Below are 20,788 nucleotides of genomic sequence, written 5' to 3'. Positions count from 1 at the left end.
CCTGAGGCGTGGCCACACCTTCTGAGTCCGGCCACGCCCCCCACGGCGTGCGCGTCCCCGCCCGGCGCCGCTTCGCGCATGCGCCGTCAGCGGGAGACGGAGGTTGTAGGCGGCGGTGGCGACGGGACGCGCGTTCTCGCTCTCGCCATCGTTCCCTCGCGCTGGTCCGCGCTCGCGCGCCGGGGCCGTGGCAGCGGCGGTGGTGGCAGCAGCGGCTGAAGCGGCGCGGGGGGCGGGTCGGGAGGGGGGGTGGTCGGGGCGGGGATGGACCGGGCGCGGCGGCCGCAGCGGCAGGAGCCGGCGCTGGAGCCCGAGCCGCGGCGCTGGCGGAGACGCCGGCTGTCCGTCGCCTCCCCACCGGTGAGTGACTGGCCCAGGCCGTGGGTGGGGACGGGCGGTCTCCCTAGCGCGGCCAGTCGCGGCAGCGGGGCCTCCTCGCGGCCTGGAGCTGCTCGGACCTTTTGCCGCCCCGGCGGCGCCGAAGCCCCGGGCCTCCGCGGCTGGACCCCGCGTCGCCGGGCCTCCTGCTTGTCACTGGGACACCTCCCTCCCCCCCACTTCCCGTCACTCTCCCCGGCTCCCCTTCAGGCTGAGCTGAGGGGGGGCGTGTGAGGACTCGTGCCCAAGGCCCTAGGCCTCCCAGCCAGCCGAGGTCTTAGAGCCCTCGTTCGCCCGGCCTTGCGGTCCCCAGAAGTTGGCCACCGAGAGTCAGCCCTTGCCACCAAAAACCAGTCGTGCACCTTTTGTTTTGATTCTGAACTTGTGGTTTAACTTGGAGGAGGAAGCCCGCAGTCCTGCGGAAAATCGGTGAGGTGGGAGTCGATGTGGGCCGGGCTTGGCCCTAGGATGCCCTTTATTAACCCTTTTTGTAGAGAGCCGAGGGTCGCAGCGAGCTGTGCTTCGCTACAAAGCCTGAGATTTCAGCCTCAGCCAAAGTGTGGATGATGTTGGTCCAGTGGTCCAAGTGTCTGTCCGGCCCCATTCATAGACAGCGTTGGTGGAGATCCCCCTGATGGATCTGCTGCGGCGATATCTAGGAGTAGCCCACTTGAGCTGTTGGCGAATATCTTTGCTTTGGTGACACGTTTTATCTTGGTCTTGGTAGATTGTAGCCAGTGCTCTGACTTAGGTGTAATTGAGAAAAAGAGGACCATGTACCCCATCTGAAACGGTTGTTGTAAGTCTGACATAGTTGTCAAAAACGAAAACAAAAAACCATGTGCCACGAGCATCCCTGTGAAAGGCTGGAATTCCTAAATTGGCTTTTATTTAAAAAAGAAAAAGAAACACAACGAAACTCCTAAAATTGGAAAGCACATAGCCACTTTAAAACATAACACAAATTTAATTTGTTTCTCTGTCCAGTATCTTACGTTTTAGAAGTTAAACTAAAAACTCTTGTCTTTTTTAAGTATAGAGATAGGATTTGTGTATAGAAATTGTCACAAAGCCTGGAGGAAAAAGAACCTTGATGGAAATGTTAATGACATCCAATTTCTCCAGGAGGTGGGGTCTGTCCTCCACCTTCATTTGCAGATTAGAAGATTGAGACTGAAATTGTGAGTGGGTGATAGTTTTACAGTGTCATGCAACAGAGATGCTTATAGGTGGGGTTTTAACTCAACAATACCTTGTCCTCCACCAACAGAGTTGGTTGGTGTTTTTTTGAATTCACACACCCACTCTCTGGCTAGTAGAGAAAGATTAAAAAGCTGCTTCTGGTTTGTGGGTGGTAACCTTTTAATTTCTAAAGAATTTTCAGCTGCTCACAGACTAGATAGCTGATGAGCCCCATAGGAAAATTCTGGATATTAAAAATTCATTAGCACATGATCTAGGTCTCTTGTAATTATGAGCATCTATTAAAGATTTGGCATGGTGTCAGTGCTGGGTACTCTGTATAGGAAACGAGATTTCTCAGAGATTTACATCTTAAGATAAATGGAAGCACAAACAGCTGTCAGGGTTATGTCACTTTGCAGTAGTTGAGTCTTTGGTGAACATAAAAATCCTGGAGTTTCAGTATCTTGCATTAGTTGGTGAACACCAGTACTTTGAGCTGTTTGGTTCATCTCTTCTAGAACAGTACACCTTTTTTATAGGAGAAAGCCTAAACTCTGTGGCATCATGGACCATTCACTCGTTTATTCACCAGGTATTTAGCCCTTATTTTGGTCCAGAATTCTTTCTAGATTGTAGTAAAGGAACAAAAGCAGACAAGTCTTCTGCCTCAGTAAGCTGTATTCTGTGTGTGGAGCTGAGGAGTAGGCAACAAATGCGCAGACAGACTATGTCAGGTAATAGAAGACAGAGACAGTAAGCTTTACTTTGTTCTTGTTGTTTTTGTGAAGGAGAAAGTAAATAGTTTAGGCTTTGAGCACATAGCCACTGTTGCAGCCATGCAGGTATTGTTTCAATATGTGCCCAACAGACAGAAGGTAAACTGGCATGTCTATTTTCCAGTTAAACATGGACACCGAAATTTTAATTTCATTTATCCCTCAACTATTTAAATATGAAAAACTAATCTTAGTCCACAAGCCATACAGAAACCTGGGACAAGCTGTAACTGGATTTGTTTAGGAAAAGTTTGCTAATCCCTAATGGGGACTATGATTTTAAAAAAGAAGAAGCTGATGTGACAAGTGAGTAAGTAGGGGTTAGGTGGAAGGCAACTCAGAGAGAAGCCTTGCTAGGGAGAAGGTACTTGAATTGTGACCTGAAAGATGAAAGCGCTTTCCTGACAGGCGGAAGTGTGAAGATCTGCAGAGAGAAATGACCATGTTCTTTGCATTGAACTTGCCCATACATCATGCCATTCTTGCCTTCGTGTCTTTTTAAAAAATTAATTTATTTCTACTTCCCGGGTATACCATGGCATATGTGTGGAGATCAAAGGATAACTTGTGAGAGTTATCTTTTACCAGGCTTAGCAGCAAGTGCCTTTATGTACTGAGCCATCTTAGTGGCCCAGCCTTTGTGTCCTTTTCCATCCTGTTGCTTTCAACTAGTTTATTGCTGTCCCCCATCAGATTTTAAAAATTTACTTGTTATAGAATATTTTTGGTTTGTTTGTATTTTGAGACAGGGTCTCTTTATGTAGCCCTTGCTGTTCTGGAACTCACTATGTAGACCAGGCTGGCCTTGAACTCAGATCCATCTGTTTCTGCCTGTGCACCATCTTGCCCAGCTATTATAAAATCTTAGGAGTTGAAAGAAAAATTAATTCTCATTCAGTTACTTTCTTAAATTTTCAGAGTGGTTTTTTAGCCTGTATATGAACAGCTTTCATGACAGAAAACTCATGACTGTTTGTAGATATGATTGTTAGAATGTTCCTTTTGTGAGATTTAACCTTCTTACCTGGAAGTGAGCCTGCATGGCTGTTCCTTATTCCATGCTTAGGCCTGAACATTGGTGTGTTGACAGAAATCCCTCACATAAAGTGCAAACTGTATTAGACAACCCTCTAAACTCAGAAAATATGGTGTGCATATTTTTGTATATGTGATCATTTATAGTTCTTATGCACATTAAAGGTCAGGAGACAATGAGCTTAATTGGAGGAAGGAACAGGGGAAAGGAATATTTATGTAGATATGTAGGCCTCCAAACCCTTTGCTTTTAAAAATAGTTACCTAATCTCTAGCAGAGTGTGGGAGATGGAGAATTCTGATGGGTTGCTTCCTTCATTCAGACTTTAATTCTATTGTTAAATTAAGTCTCCATCACACTAATAAATGCTTATAGCTGTACCATGAATATTAAGGTGATGTGTAGGTAAGGGCGTGGGACAAAAAGTAGCCAAACATATGTACTCTGTCCTGTGAAAAGTTGTTGAGAAGAACTTGGCCACCTGCTTCCTGTCTTTCCCTATTGGCATTTCCTGTTGTGACTCTAGGGAACAGCTGTCACTTTCTTTGTCCTTGAGTTTTGGTCACATTTTACCAGAAGTCAGCTGTTATTTTAAATGGGTGTATGAGGATTATTTTTGCCACATGGCTCTTAAAGTGTTTGAGCATTGCTGTTGTGTTTTGACAATTAACTTTTTACCTTTCAGAGATGCTTTTTGTTTGTTTTTTGTGAAAGGGAGAAGTTTTTACATTTCTTTCTTTTTTAACATATATTTATTTGTGTGTGTGTGTGTGTGTGTGTGTGTGTGTGTGTGTGTGTGTGTGTGTCACAGCACTTGTGGAGGTAAAAGGACAACTTGTAGGAGTCAAGTTATTTCTACTGTTGGTTGCAAGGATTGAACACCCGGCTCCCTGAACATCTCTCTAGCCCAACTGTTTACATTTCTTGTTGCCTTTTTCTCATTCCTTTATCATTTGGATTGTTCTTGTAAGTGTGCCTGTTTAATCTCTCCCTTACTTTGGTGCCCTGAAGTACATATGATGATGCAAACTCAAGTTTTGGATCTCATTCATGAAGCCTTCTCTTACAATTCAGACCTTTCTATTCCTACCACTTCTCAGTCTTTCGGCTGAGATCAAGTGTAGACTTTTTATTTCTCATGCTTTTATCTCTGCCTTTTAAGCTTTCTTGTATTGTGTGCTGTTTCATGTGCACTATCACTACTCCACAATAAGACAAGCTTCATAAAGGCAAAGATCATATACTTTAGGCATTTTCTTTCTTCTGTGGTTCTGGGCAATCACACCCATAGCGTTGTATATGCTAGGTGAGCACTTTACTACCAGGTAACATTTACAGCTTTTGGCATTTGTGTGTGTGTGTGTGTGTGTGTGTGTGTGTGTGTGTGTGTGTGTGTGTCTGTCCATCCCAGATCCACTGAGTAAAATTACAGGCAAATATTCCATCACAAAATGTTGCTTTAAAAAAATACTAAACTTATTTATAGGATACTATTAGATTTCCAGAAATATTATGAAGCTGGAACTGAGAATTCTTGTCTCTCTTGTACTATCTTCTCTTTTTTCAACATCTTACATTAATGTCGCACTTTAGTTACAATTAATGAACCAATATCAGTACATTATTACTAAGTCCACACTTTCCAATTCTTTTCCTAATGCCCCTTTTCATTCCCCGGATTCTACCCAGGAAAACTCATTGTACTCAGCAGTCCTGGCTACCCCTCTCCCTTTGTTTGGGGCAATTTCCCAGACATTCCTAATACTTTTGACTATTACTGCTCAGGTGTTTTGTAGCATGCCCTTCAATTAGGATTTATCTGTTTATGTCATGGTTAGACTGGTGTATAATGTGCCTTTGGAAGGAAGATCACTGAGACAGAATGTCATTTTTTAGAAAGATTTATTTGTATGTGCTTGTGTTTGGGTATGTGCACACGAGTGCATTTGCCTGTGGAGGCTAGAAGTAGGCATCAGATTCCCTGAGCTAGAGTTCCAGACAGTTGGATGTGGGTCCTCTGCAAGAGCAGTATGTGCTCTTAACCACTGAGTCATGTCTCCAAACACCTAGACTGTCATTCTCACCCTCCCCCACCCCGCCCCTACCCCTGTCAGGTTTGTAGCCTATCAGTGTAATTTATCAGTGTTGATGGTAACCTGAATTACCTGCCTTGAGGTAGTGTTTTTTCTTCTTGTGAAAGAATTACTCTCTACTCCCATGCCTTACTATATTCTTTGGAAAAAAGTCACTATGCCCAGGCCACACAGGTGTGAAGAGTCCTATCCCACCTGCTTATAGGTAGTGTGTCCGTGTGAATTTTGTTTCTCAGACTGTTCAGGTCCAGGAGCTCTTTTGCTTGTCTTTTCTACATGTCTGTTGTGTATGTATTTGATTGCTCACTTTTCTACAGTATAAGGTATCCAAAGCTCAGCCTGCAGGTTTTCTAATCCAATCCTATATCAGTCAGTTGTCTCCTTCCTTTCTATTGGAGAATGGTCTTAGAAGCCAAGGTCTGGGTGTTAGGTGTGCTTATTGATACTGGAATGTCATTGCTCCCAGGCTCCCTCTTAGATGATGAGAAATGGTAGTCTCTGCCACCACATTATCACTAAGTATTTCCATATGCAATTGCCTGTGATGCTATTAAAGTAAACACTAGGCCCCAATGTCCCCAACTCTTAATATATTATCATACTCTCCCCTTGTTAACTGAACATTTTACTTATTTATTATTATTTTATGTGTATGTGTATTTTGCCTGCATATAAGGTGTGCAGTGTCTGTGGTGGCCAGAAGATGGCATAGGATCCTCTGGGACATTATAGATGGTTTTGAACTGTGATTTGGGCACTGGGAACAGAACCTGGGTCCTCTGGAAGAGCAGCTAGGTTCTCTTACCCACTGAACCATCTTTTCATCCCATTCTCATTATCTGTATCCTCCTACTTTGCCCTGAGAAGCTGTCTGCCACTTATTTACTTAATTCTTCAGTTCCAGCCTTCACATGCAGTGGCTTCAAGGTGGTTGGTTAATTTGTGCATATTTGGGTGACAGCTGTATTAACTTGAGGACAGTGCTTCTGGGCAGTTCCTTTCCTTTTGATCATTCAGACTGAATGTTTCTTCAGTTGGTCCTGAGCTTGTCTCAGTAGTTGTAATAGATTTCATTCTTCTGTCACATTTTGGGTTCTACTCTGGGAACCCCGTGTGTCCTGATTATTTAAGAATATACTGATTTAGTTCACTCTGCTTTAAGGTCTGTAGGGCTTGATAGACTTTTATATATTGTTTAAAAATGTGGCTGGTCCTGTTTTTTACTTTTATTTTTCTGATGTGTATGTCAATGTGTGTGAGTAAGTGGGGTGTGTATGTGACTACACATGTGCAGAGGCCAGGGAGAACATTGAGTGTCCTGAACGATCTGTTACTCTCTGTCATATTGTTTTGAGACAGTCTCTCGTTGAACCTGGAGCTAGGCTGGTGGATAGCAAGCCCCAGAGATCTTCCTGTCTTCACCCACCACAACACTGGGATTACAACTCTATACTGCCAAGCCCAGCTTATTTTGTGAATACTGGGGCTTTGAAGTCAGGTCCTCAGGCTTACACAGCAAGTGTTCTTGCCCACTAGGCCCGCTCTCTAGCTCCTAATAGTTAAACTTTTTTTTTTCTTTTGGTGTGATGTATGTGTTTGTGTGCATGTGGAGGGAAGAGGTTGACTTCAGTTATCTTCCTTGATTGCTTTCTACCTTACCTTTCTGAGACAAGGTGTCTCAGTGAACCAGGTGCTTACCAGTTAGTTGGCTAGATTGTCTGGCCAAGGAGTTCCCTAGATCCACTTTACTCTGCTTCCTCTGTACTAGAGTTATAGAGGTGCAGGATAATGCCAGGCTTTCTTTTTTTTTTTTTTTCTTTTTAATATGGGTGCTGGGGATCTTGGACTTGGGTCTTTCCTCTTACGTAGCAGACATTTTACTATTTCTCCAGCCTAATTTTTAATATCTTATATTTACAGTTACATTATCGTACACAATAACTTCACAACACTAGAAAACTTATACTTTCCATGTTTGTTTTCCTCTCCTCAGCTTTTGGAAGCCACTCGTTAATCTGCTATAACTTTCCTTTTGTAAAATGTCATATTAAAAATTTTAAAGTGCTAGGGCTAGAGATGGCTCAGCAGTTAAGAGCACTTGCACCTACTGCTCTTGCAGAAGACAGAGATTTGTTTCCTAGCACACACACATGGCAGCTCACAACTGTCTGTAACTTCAGTTCCAGGTGATCCCAAACCCTCTGCTAGACTGGGCACTGCATACCTGTGGTGTACATATAGAGATGTAGGCAAACAAAAAGATGCTGAGAATTAAACTGAGGTCCTCTGGAAGAGCAATCAGTGCTTTTTACTACTGAGCCATCTTTCCAGCCCCTTGAATATTTTTAATGAACAAAACTTTTTTTAAGTATTAGGAGATACATGTACTAGGTAACAGACATATAGTCATGTATTTCTACTGTAAATCCATATGATGGAAAATTCACAACTGAAATGTGTAATTAACTCTTCAGAATGCTCTGTTCCATGTTTTTTAGTATATTTATAATATTGTCCAGTTGCTACTATATTTACTCATAACACTTATCATTTCCAAAAGAAACCTTTACCCATTGAACAGGCTCTTTCTCCATCCTCTGGTAATTGCCCATCTTATTTCCTCCCCATGGATTTGTCTCTTCTGGATATTTTATATAAAAGAAACCTTATGATAATATAGGCATTTGCTTCTGCTTTCTTTCCCTTGCTGTTTCTAATGGTCCATATTCTAGCATGTTTCAGTACTATTTTATAGCCAAATATTTCATTTATAGGGGCTGGAGAAGTGGCTCAGTGGGTAATAGAGGTTACTGTTCTTGCAAAAACCTGAGTTTGGTCCTCAGCACTCACAATGGTTAGCTCTGAACTGCCTGTAATTCCAGCTCCAGGGGATCTGATGGCACCACATGTACATATTTGTTCCCCCTCCACCATATATGTAATTGATAGTAACATAACTCTTTAAAAATTACTTTGTATAGTTTACACTACATTTTATTTATGGCTTTATCAGTTGATGAATGTTTACAATATTCGTATAGCCCAGGCTGACCATGAATTTGAGATTGGTCTTGAACTCCCAATTCTCCTACCTCTGCCTCCCAAGTACTAGGATTTCAGATGTGTATCCCTTGCCCAGCCTTTACTTTTTTAATGTTAAGAATCATGTTGTTTTGCTAGGCATGGTGGTATGTGCCTCTTGTCTCAGCTACATTTGAGATGTGAGGATATCTTGAACTCCAGAGTTTGAGGCCAATCTGAACAACATAACAAGGGTACTGTCAGAAGAGTCAGGTGGGAAGGGAGAGAGAAAAAGAAAATGCTAATTTGAACTTTCTTGTATGGATTTAAAGAAAAAAATTGACCGTTTTTCAGTTGAATTGATGTGGTTCTTTGGATCACTTTATGACCATATAAACTGGAAGATCTCTACAGGTTTGCAGTAGGGTTGAAGCACTGGAAGTTGCTAATTCCCCTATAATGTTCTTAAGTGAATTCTGAAGTCACATAGTTTTATTTTTTACTGTTTTTCAGAGTAACAAATTTTTGTCCTTAGCTGGGTACCAATAGGTAACCTTGAATTTTGTCAAGAACATCCTGGATTACATTGTGTACTACTGAGTTGTGTCATGGAGGAGCAAGTAGTCATGCTAGGGAAGTTGAAATGTTGGGTCTGGTGGAGGGCTCAAGGGATGTGAGTGGATCTGTTGCATTTAACATTATGTATTTAGAGGAATTCTGGGCAGCATTCCCATTCTGTTCTCTGGCTTCGGCAATATTGAATTACAGAGATTTTATTCTTACTAACCACATTGCCCCTGTGGTCTGAACTATGATATTCTTTTCCTTTCTTCATCTGACCCAAGTTTTGTTGTTCAGCTACTGCTCTTTGCTTTGACTAATTAATTTTCCTCAGAAAGACTTGGCAGAAGTTTTCTTCTTTTGCCAGTTTAGAGCAACTTGGCTGATTCATTAAATTAGCCTTCTTTAAAGCAAAGAACATTATTTGCTGGCTTACTTTTTGACTGACTTCAGGACTGTGTGCAGACACTGAAAAGGAAATTATATATTGATCTCCGTACTTTATCTGAAAGTGCTTTTCTATAAGCAACCCCTTCAAAAGGTCTGAAAACCACCTGTAAATGCAACACTGGACCAGATTTTAGTTTCATTTCTCCAAAAGACACTCTGTTATGGGACATACATCTTGAGAATATCGATTCTGTTTTAAGGGAAAGTGTGATAGAACTGAATTCTGTTAATCAAGATTATTGGTGTTTTTTTTTTTTTTGAAAGATGAACACCTCCTTCCCTTTTTCCCTTTTCCTCTTTCTCTCTCTCTCTCTCTCTTTCTTTCCTTCTCTCCCTCTCTCCCTCCTTCCCTCCCTTCCTTCCACTCTCTGGAAACAGGCAAGTCTTAACTGTGTAGTTTACACTGTCCTCTAATTCAGTATGTATCCCAGGCTGGCCTTAAAACTCTCAGACCTCCTGCTGCCTCCACTTCTTCAGTGTTCTGGTTGTAGCTGTATGCCGCCATGTCCAGCTTGTGAAGTCATTTTTCTTTATTTTAATAATACAATTGGATCTTTTTATTATTATTATTATTATTATTATTATTATTATTATTATTTCTAGGACTCTTCATTTGTGTGTGTGTTTCAGGTTTCTCTGTGGAATGTTTCCCCTGATGAAATGTTTCTTATGGTTCCTTTTATAGTTAGTAGTTCTGGGAAAGTCTTTAATGTGCCTTCAACTATATGAGTGTGGAGCTGTTGTTGACGCCTATGTTCTTTTATTTTAAAGATGTTGCTTTACTTCCTGCTGTAGTTGGGTTTATGCTCATCGTTATTGTATAATGTATGGTTGGGTTTTTCAGGCTTTTATTTTCTGTTTCAAAAAAAGTTTTGTTTTTTAGATAGTGTTGTATATTTCCCAGGCTGGCCTAAAACTTGCTATTTAGCCAGGGGTGGCCTGCTTTAGGGTCTTCTTGCTTCTATCTCCCAAGTGCTAGGCTTACAGGTATGTACCACCATGTGGGTTCTGGGGATCAAACTCAAGTTGTCAAACTTGGCTGCTGACTCCCTTACCCACTGAGCCAGAATTGTCTATTTTTGACTCAGATTATTTCCTTGTTGTTGTCATTGTGAGGAATTTTAAGGGTTTTTGGATCTTAATCCCTTTTCAGATACATGATTTGGGGATATTTTCTCCCATTCTGGTTTTTTTTTTTTTTTAAGCTCCATTTTAAATTTTTGCTCTGTTCTTATAAGACAGGGTCTGGCTGTGTTGCCTCTGCTGACCTAGAATTCAGAGTCATCCTACCTCAGCTTTCTGAGCACTGGTTAATAATATATGCCACCAAGCTTGAGTTAAAGATGTTTCCTCTTATCTAGGGTTTCTCAGGAGTTTGATTTTGATGTGCTTTGGTAATGTTTTAGTTTTCTTATCCTCTCTCCTTGTTTTGTTGAGCCTTTGGGATTTAATGGCTCATCAAACTGCTCTGCCTCCCTAGATAGTTGTTCCATGTGTGTTATTACATGTTACCAGGCTTCTTGGATTGCCCCAGCTTCACTGCCCTCAGTTTCATTGTGATTAGCTTCTTGTTGTGTCTTTACAGTCACTTTTCCTCGTTCTGCTTAGTCTCATGCAGCCTGTTTCGGTCAGCCTCTGTTCTTTCCTACATAATCTGGCTGGGGAGAGAAGCAGGAACACAGCCTCAGCTTGCCACCAGAATAGAACAGATTACAAATTCTGTAAGATTGCTGACAAGGACACAAAAGCACCGTGTCAGATTAACCTTAACATCCCTCAGTTTCCATGTTAACTTTTGGTATCCTGCAAGATTATTTAACATTTCTGCTCAGGGAAATTTGCATTAATTCTACAGTTTTTATTTCATTTGGTGCCAGAATGCTTGTGCTGTTCAGTGGACTTCTGACTGCTAAGTTGATTTGGGTGTGTTATGACCATCATTCTTGCTGTGACACACTTGAAATAAGTTTCTACATATTTATAATTTATACAAATGAGTTCTATTTTCTGCTTATCAATGATTATAGAATGTTCCTTGGTTTTTGCTTTCATTGGTAACTCTGCTGCCAGCCATTTTCTATCATTTCCATGTGTTCACATTAATTTGGGAATTTTTTTTTTGTATGAATGTTTTGCCTGCATTCATATCTGTTTGCCACATGTATGCTTGGTGCCTGTGGAGGTCAGAAGAAGGCATCAAATTCCCCTGGAACTGGAGTTACAGGTGGTTGTGAGCCACCATGTGAGTGCTGAGAATTGGACTCTGATCCTCTCTGCAAGAGCAGCCAGTGCTGTTAACCACTGAGCCATCTCTCCAGCCCCTAACTTGGAAAATTTTACGGACTAAAAACTGGTAGCTGTTTGTTAGCCAGTTGTTACAAAAAAAAAAAATAGTACATTTTTATTTAGAGTGTGTGCACACACACGTATGTCACAGCACACATGTTGGGGTCAGAGGACAACTTACTGGAGTCAGTTCTCTCCTGCAGTGTGCTTCCTGGGAATCAAACTCAGGTCCTCAAGTTGGCGGCAAGTACTTTTATCTGCTAGATCTCCCTGGCCCTGTCATTCACATTCAATGGTGTTTGTTTCTCATTCTGCCACCCCTCTGTCCAGAAGATAGTATCCTCTAGAGAAGACATACCCACCATATTTTGGTCACATGCTGACACTTGGGGAACAGCTGTTCTGGTCACAAGGTTTAGAAAGAGAGTTCAGATTCCCATATTGGATTTTTTTCTATAAGGATTTGCTTCTGTGTCTCGTTTTTAAAGAGAACCTTAGGGGAAGCATTTTGGATTTCAGCTGCTCACCATCTCTGCAAAGCCGGGAGCTCTGCTGCTGGGTGTCTGAGATGTGCCCTTTTTCCCACAGGGTCACATCTTGCAGGTACCCAGAGCTACACACAGGGATAATGCATCTGGACACTGCCCTCTTTAGGACTCAGTTCTTTTGTGCACTTACTCTTTTCTCCTATTTCTTTTTCCTTCCAACAGTTGTACTAGCTCAATAAGAATTTCCTCACTGTATACAATATAGCATCTCATTGCTCAACACTGGACTGAGGTATCAGAAAGCAGTTTGGTTTAGATTGTAACTTTAATGAACTTTGCTCTCATTCTGCATAAACTTGATGGTTCGGGGAAAGTTAGTATACATAGCAGTATGTGGACATATGACTTTGTAGTTAGTTTCAATATCGTTGTCAGGAAGAAGTATGTAGATTTAGAATTAGAAATTAAGATTCCAAACTCAGTTCTGATATTACTGTTATGCTTTGAGAATTGAAATACGTTTTTTCATCTCTAAAATTGGAAAATTGCTTGTTTTAGACAACCTCATGGGATTATTAGAATTAAATGAAAAAATTGGTGTAAAAGACTGTAGAGGGCTGTTGTTGCCTCATCGCACCATAGATAGAGTAATTTTTTTTATTCCCGTTTCCAGTCTTGTGTTCTGAAAACCTCTGATAGTGTAAGCCTGCTATGATCATGACTCTGTTTTTCAGTCCTAAGGATCAAACCCAGAGCTTTGTAAGCCCTCTCCTCCTCCCGGCTCCATGAGCGAATTTTAAAATCTCCATTCTTAATCATAGATACACAACAGTTTTACAATGTCCCAAGTTTTTACTGAATACTATTCAGTATACTTTATTTTAATTTTTTTAATTTATTTTTATTTTATGGTCATTGGTGTTTTGTCTGCATGTATTCTGTGCAAGGATGTTAGATCTCCTGGAGCTGGAGTTACAGACAGTTGTGAACTGCCATGTGGGTGCTGGGAACTGAACCTGGGTCCTCTGGAAGAGCAGTCAGTGCTCTTAACCACTGAGCCATCTCTCTAGCCCCTTATTATTATTTTTTGAAACAGATTTTCACCATATAATTATAGTTAGCCTGAAACTCGCCATGCAGTCCAGACTAGTCTCCAATCACTGAGCCCTACCTGCCTCTGCGTCCCTGAAGGCTAAGATTAAAGGCTTCTGCCACCATGCCCAAACCAGTATACTCTATCAGTTTTTACTTTTTTTTATTTAATATATATGGGTGTTTTGCCTGTATGTGTGCCTGTGTAGTGCATGTGTGCAGTGCCTGCAGAGGGCATCAGATCCCCTGGACCTGGAGTTATATATGATTGTAAGCATATATATGTGGGTGCTAGGAACTGAACTTGGATCCTCTAGAAGAGCATCAAGTGCTCCTAACTGCCAACCCATTTCTCCAATCATTACTCTTTTCATTTTTTAAATTGTATTTTATTTATTTTGAGGCAAAGTTTTACTGTGTAGCCCTGGCTGGCCTCAGACTCACTATGTCGACCAGATTAGTCTTGAACTCACAGAAATATACCCACCTCTGCCTCCCCTTACTCCATTACTCTATAAAAGTGTATTTGTTGAGTATGATACTGAGAAGAAAAAGTAAAATCAGAAACCTGGGCATGGTTGCTTGTGCTGTAGTCCTAGCACTCTGGAGGCTTAGGCAGGAAGATTGTCATGAGTTCATAGCCAGCCTTGGCTACATAGTTAGTTCAAGATGAGCCTGGGCCACAGAGTAAGACCCTATTTCAAAACAGCAACTACAACAAAAGTAAGCTTAGTAGTGAACTATTTTGCTTTATAAACTAGTAGCTTGGACAAGGCCAAAAGCATAATTAACCAGTGAGGTGATTGTTGCAAACAAAAATGAGAGATGACCGTTTGAGCTAGAAGGTAGCAGAGACTGTGATGTGTAGTTTGATTTGGAGTGTGCTTTTCTTGCACACTCAGCAGGTTAAGTGCATAGATTGGGTATGTGTTTCAGAACAAAAGTAAAGAGGCAAGGTCTGTCCTGAGGATTTTGCACTACATTCTTAGTAGATGCCCTTGCTGTACACTCAGATGAGAAAGACTGAAAGAGAAAATCACTGGGAGATGTAGCTAAAGTTTTCCTGCCTGGCCCACAGTCAGGACAAATCTCTCTCACCCGCCAGTCCCACAGCCGTCAGACCCAACCAAGTAAACACAGAGACTTATATTGGTTACAAACTGTATGGCCGTGGCAGGCTTCTTGCTAACTGTTCTTACAGCTTAAATTAATCCATTTCCATTAATCTATACCTTGCCACGTGGCTTGTGGCTTACCGGTACTTTACATCTTCCTTGTTCTGATGGCGGCTGGCAGTGTCTCCCTCACCCAGCTTCCTGTTCTCTCAATTCTCCTCTCTGTTAGTCCCGCCTATACTTCCTGCCTGGCCACTGACCAATCAGTGATTTATTCATTGACCAATCAGCCACACATTTGACATACAGACCATCCCACAGCAGGGAGAGGTAAATAGCTCAGTTTTGGACATCCATAGAGACGACTTAGCGATTAGAGGTGCTTGAATAGGCAAACAAAATTTAGGAGGGAAGGTCTACTGGAGGTATAGTTAAGGATAAAGCAAGGATGAGATACCAAAGGGTGTGCAGAGATGAAAGAAGTAGCTAAAGAACTTGATTACTGATGTTTACAGGTCAGATAGATGAGGAGGGAACACAGAGAGGTAGATTAAAATGGAGTTAAAGAGGCTGGTTCCCTGAAGCCAGTGAGTGGAGTGGGTCAAGGAGTAGGAAGTAAGCCACTGTGTGTAACACTGAGAATTAACCGTTTGTGGAAAAGGGATAGGAACATGGTCAGAGATGATTTTAGTGGGTCTGTGAAGGTTAAAGTCTGATTGGAGATAAGAGTCTTTGTAAAAGCAAATCACTTTCTAAACCCTGATGAAGTGGGATATTTAGATAGAAATCTACAACTTTGGATAAATACACCTCTCCTACCCCCATTGTAGTCCCTGGCATCAAATGCAAAAATGGTTGCCACATCCCCAGCCCTAGATAAACACCTACTTGTTTAAATAATATTACTGACTACTGCCTTGATTAATTTGTTCAATTTAAGTAATGTTGGAAGTTTTTCTTTGAGGAAATCTTTAGGAGATTCTCAGCCAGTGGCTCTTGGTTCCTAAGAGTTTCATACCTTGAAGTTTTATATTGACTTGGCAGTTACTATGAAAAGTAAGAGAACTGGGGATTGGCTAGGAAACAATGGCTGTCAGCACCTCTTCTTCCTAGGTTATAGGCTAGAATGGCACCTTAAATTCTAGGCTTGGTCTGTCAAAGGGACTTATGAGAGCCTTTCGTGTTCTTCCTGTCCATTCTCAATTAGAAATATCCAGCATGTGTGGTCTCGTTGGCCAGATATGCTTATATACATAAGCAAAGTGGTCAGGGGTGACTAGATCCAGCTTGGTATAAACCTTTGTGTAAGACTACTTTTTCTTCATTTATTTATTTAAAGGTACTGTTGAGTACTCAAATATCTGTGATTCTGTTCTAGGTATTTAAGATAAAATGAATAAAAAATTATGCCTTATTAGAGTTTATGTTCTAGTGGAAGTGCAGTAGCAGATTGAGGCCAAAATTAGTTTGTAGACTCAGGCTAGTACTGTCATCTTAATGCATTGGGCTTCAGAAAGCCCAGGGAAGGCTGTTATAAGTTGAACTTTCCTTTCTCAGACATTGTTGGGGAAACAGGAAGCAGCTAAGCAGTTACCTGGAAGACATGGTTGTGCAGGGAGGTTAAAGTTACCAAAGTTTATTCTCTCCTTTTTAGACTCTTCTGTACAATGGCAGTTTATGAGAGTGACCCTGTGGCAGTCAAGGTTAGCAGCCGTCCAGAATCTTTCATAGGCAAGACCCTATGCCAGATGCAAGTATTCAGACAGTAATATTTAAGGGTTCACTTGACAAATCTTTCTAATGCATAATATAATTCCTAAAGTGGTTTTGTCTAAAATTTTTTATACATTTATTTCATGTATAGGAGTCTTTACCTGCATGTAAGTATGTATGTGAACCACATGTATGTCTAGCCCCCACAGAGGTCAGAAGAGGGCATCAGCTCCCCTGAAAGTGAAATAACAGATTCTCACGAACCACCATGTGAATGTTAGGAACCAAACCCCAAGTCCTCTGCAAGAGCAACAGATGCTCTTAACCAGTGAGCTATCTCTCCACCCCTGTTTGTTTGTTTGCGGGTTTTGTTTTGAATTTTTTTAAAGATAGGATCTCATGTAGTCCTGGCTGGGCTCAAACTCCCTATGTAGTAGAAGATGACTTTGAAATTCTGACCTCCTGCTTCTGCCTCCCTCATGTGGAATTATAGGCCTGTACCACCACACCTGGTTTATGTGATCCTAGAGATGGAACCCAGGGCCTTGTGCATGCTGGGCATGCACTGTTATCAACTGCTGTACATCCCCAGTCCCAAAAGTGGTTTTGAAATTTAAATTAAAAAAATATTAAATTTATTTATGTATGTCTGTGTCTTTGTGAGCATATGATATATATGTATGGGTACCTGCAGAGTCTAGAAGAGGGTTTCTGATCCTCTGGAGCTGGAGTTATGGGTAGTTGTGAGTCATCTAATGTGGGTGCTGGGACTAAACTTGGGTCCCGTGGGAAAGCAGCAAGTGCTCTTAACTGCTCCTGTATCTCTCCAGACCCCAGTTTTGAATTTTTTCTTAAATTACACTTTCTTTGGTGTAATTATGTCTTGAGTGGGGCATGTGAATCTGGAGGTCAAAAGACAGCCTGCAGAAGTTGGTGCAGACATTGCCAGGTACCTCTACCTGCTGAGCCATCGTGCTGGTTATTAATTTTTTGCTTTTAACTTTGTTTTGAGTAGGAATTCCAAAATGTTGAAACAATTCAGAAATGACACCTTGCTTTAGTCTCTGATTCCCAGCTGCCAGTTTTTATCCTTGAGGGGGAACAATTTTTAAACCAATTTTTGTGTCTTCCAGATATTTTATATACATATACATTTATATTTCTATTTTACCTTTAAAAAACTCAGAAGCCTACTTGCTGAAACACTTTACTGACATTGGTTGTTTTTGCTTTGTTTTGTTTTATTTCATTAAGATAGATTACTACTGACAAACTTGCTTTTTTTAAACAGTTGTATACTGTTTCATGTTATGTATTTACCAGGATCTTATCTCTTTTTTAAAAGTTAAATGAGTCTTAAATCAGTGTTCTAGGGCTGGAGAGATAGCTCAGAGATTAAGAGCACGATGGGCTGTTCTTCCAGAGTACCTTAGTTCAATTCCCAGCAACCACATGGTGGCTCACAACCATCTGTATGTAATGAGATCTGATGCCATCTTCTGGGCTGCAGGGATACATGCAGGTGACACTGTATACAAAATAAATAAATAAATAAATCTTTTAAAAAGAAATCAGTGTTCTATTGCTGTGAAGAGACACCATGAAAAGAAAGCATTTAATTGGGGCCTGCTTACAGTTTCAGAGTCCATTTTCATCATGGCAGGAAGCATGGCAGCTCACAGGCAGACATGATGCAGGAGAAGTAGCTGAGAATTCTACATCCAGGTTCTGCAGGCAGAAAAAAGAGAGAAACCCTGGGCCTGGTTTGGGCCCTTGAAACTTCAGAGCCTACCCCCAGTGGCATACTTATTCCAACAAGGACACACCTCCTAATCTCTTTCAAGTAGTACCACTTCCTGATGACCAAGTGTTCAAATATACGAGCCTGTGGGGGCCATTCTTATTCAAACCACCCCAATGTCTATGTGCTTTTAAGGGTTTATGTGCACCAAGTACATGCAGGAACCAGAGGTAGAGGCAGTTGTGAGCTACCTGATGTGGGTGCTGGGAATCAAACCTGGATCCTCTGGAAAAGCATGTAGAGTGCTTAGTAAGAATTCTTTTTGTTTGTTTTCTTGTTTTTGTTTTTTGAGACAGGATTTCTCAGTGTAGCCTAGAACTCACTCTGTACACCAGGCTGGCCTCGAATTCACAGAGATCGGCCTGCCTCTGCCTCCGGATTGCTGGGATTAAAGGTTTACACCACCACCACTTGGCTTAACCTGTAAGCCATCTCTCTAGCCCTCAAGATTTTATATCTTAAGTTTCCCATAAACAAATTCTACACATCTTTTTTCCCCTTCTCTTGTTTTTTTAAAATTAATATTGTTAAATAAATTTTCAGTAAATTAGGATATTTTTAAATAATGAAACACCCTCCATTTAAGGAAATTCTGCCTTTGTGCTTATAAAGAACATTTTTTTTCAGATAACTAAACATATCTGATAATTAGTTTTTAAATTTAAAATGTGGTTTTTCTCTGCTAGCCTTTTAAAAAACTGTGTGTGTGTTCATGTATATGTGAATACATGTGTTCATGTGTTTGTGAATGTGTGTGTACATGCCATGGTGCACATATGGAGGCCAGAGGACAGCTTGCATAAGTCAGTTCTCTCCTTCCACAATGTGGGTTCTGGGGATCCAACTCAGCTCATCAGGCTTGGTGGCAAACCTTTACTTGCTGAGCCATCTCTCTGGCCCACTTCTGATATTCTTCAGATTACTATCAAATCTTGGTACCAGTTTAATGTGTTCCAGCAAAACTGCTGCTCTATTCATTTCCATCAGTAGGAGTGTACCACTTAGGATATACTCAATAGTAAGCAGTCACAGTAAACTAAATTCAACCACTGATTGAGACAGTGAGGAATTAGTTATCTCATAAAAGCAGATGCAAGAAGACAAGTAGTTGAGAACTAGTTAACTGTCTTAGGAATATGCAGGATTTAGATGCTGTATTTTGCCTCCTTTTATCTTGGTCTCAGTTCTCTATTGGCTTTGCAGCATCTGTGTGTCGCCATATGGTTGCAGAATGGTTGCCTCATCTCTACTCATCATAGCTAGCTGCACTTAATGCAGGAAATGGAGGACAAAATAGTTTCTGCTCAGAAAGTGATTTCATTATAAATGAGAAGAAAGTAATTCCTAGACGCCTCCCAAACAGTACTCTGTAAACTTTGGTGTGCATAAAACTAACAGGGACTATGGGAGTCCAGTCCCTCGATAGTTCCCTCCCAGAGCCAGGGAAGAATCTACAACCAGCTGATAATTAATCTTTGATTATAGGAAATGAGTCTATATACACGAAACTCCCTGGTCCATACACTTTATCATTCTGAGTCAGTTCTCTCTTTACACAGCTTCTGTTCTGCTCTCATGCCTAGCTCCTTTCTTGCCTAATTTCTCTATACATTTATCTGCTGTCCCCTCTAAGTTCTATCTTAATTCTCTCATCTTAGTTCTACCCCATCTAGGTTCTCATCCATCTAGTTCCTTCCCATCTTAGCTCCTCTCCCATCTCCTTCTTTCTCATCTTGTTCTTCCTTATCTTGTTCTTCCCCATCTGGCTCTTCCTCATCTTCCATCTTGTACATCTAGTACTCTCTTCTAGTCCTCCAGTCTAGTTCTTCCCATCTCAGTTCCTTCCTTTCAAGTTCTTACCCATCTATTTCTTCCATTCTCTTTTTTCTTTTCCGTCTCTTCCTCAAGTCCTCTACCTCAAAACCTCCTCCAAGTCTCCATATACCTCTTAGTTCTCCCCAAGTCTCTGAGGTATTTAGTTATAAACCCAAGCAATAGCAATCCTTCCCCTCCAGCCAGGTCACCAGCTATGAATTCCTACAGGGTCATAAAGGCAGGTAAGAATTTTCCTCAGGCAGTGACTGTCAGGCTTTCTTTTACAACCCCAAAAGGGAGTGGTTAAAGGAGGTCAACTGAGAGCTAATGATAAGTTAGTATATCCAAAAGGGAATTTATGTACTGAATCTACATTCCTAGAAGTGGTTAGGTAAGAAGTTAGGAGTCTATAATGTTAGTAAGGCTGTATAAGAAAGGAGGGTCTCAGCTTAATTTGCACAAGAAATAAAGCTGTTCACTTGACCTAGGAGACAGGTGTTGTTTCCATAAGGGTGTTACCTTAGTTCAGGAGATCATTTGGCCTTTGGTGCTTGAAAGGTATTTTAGATAAATACACTGTTAGAAGTTCTTGGAACCACACATAGCATACAAGAAAATCATTGTAGGAACCAGCTAATATATATATATATATATACACAAAAGCTAAACTATCACCAAGACTTCTTAAGCTATGGCTTGACCTTCAGAAAGTTCCTTGACCTTTCCAAGTAGTAGCTTCTGTCATAATAGCTGGATTCCATTACATTTTCCTGCAGCTTGCAGCATAAAACTTACATGTTGTTAAAACTCAAATTAGGATATCTTAGGTTTGGAATGGGCCTAAAAATTTGTATTTCTATTTCTATCACATTCCCATGAAATCCTAACATTATGGATCAACAAACCATGTTTTAAGTTTGAGTTTAAGTTATACACTGCCTTGTATAACATCTCCTACCTTTCATTGGGTGTTGAATT

General features: G+C 41.1%; 1 protein-coding gene across 2 annotated transcripts in view; it reads left to right on the top strand.

Moving 5' to 3' along the window:
- Window positions 1-252: 252 nt before the first annotated feature.
- Window positions 253-20,788, top strand: part of Tmcc1 (transmembrane and coiled-coil domain family 1) — a 193,628-nt gene continuing 173,092 nt past the window's right edge. Inside the window, exon 1 of one of the 2 annotated variants that reach the window (XM_052719114.1) lies at window positions 253-360. The gene's annotated coding sequence lies outside the window, so the exon portion shown is untranslated. The remainder of the gene's footprint in view (window positions 361-20,788) is intronic. The other variant, XM_052719115.1, reaches the window with a different exon arrangement.

This window comes from Peromyscus californicus, unplaced genomic scaffold (assembly GCF_007827085.1).
Source record: "Peromyscus californicus insignis strain IS unplaced genomic scaffold, ASM782708v3 Scaffold_6__1_contigs__length_162567912, whole genome shotgun sequence".
Lineage (NCBI taxonomy): Eukaryota > Metazoa > Chordata > Mammalia > Rodentia > Cricetidae > Peromyscus > Peromyscus californicus.
This window is presented reverse-complemented; position numbering and strand designations above follow the sequence as displayed.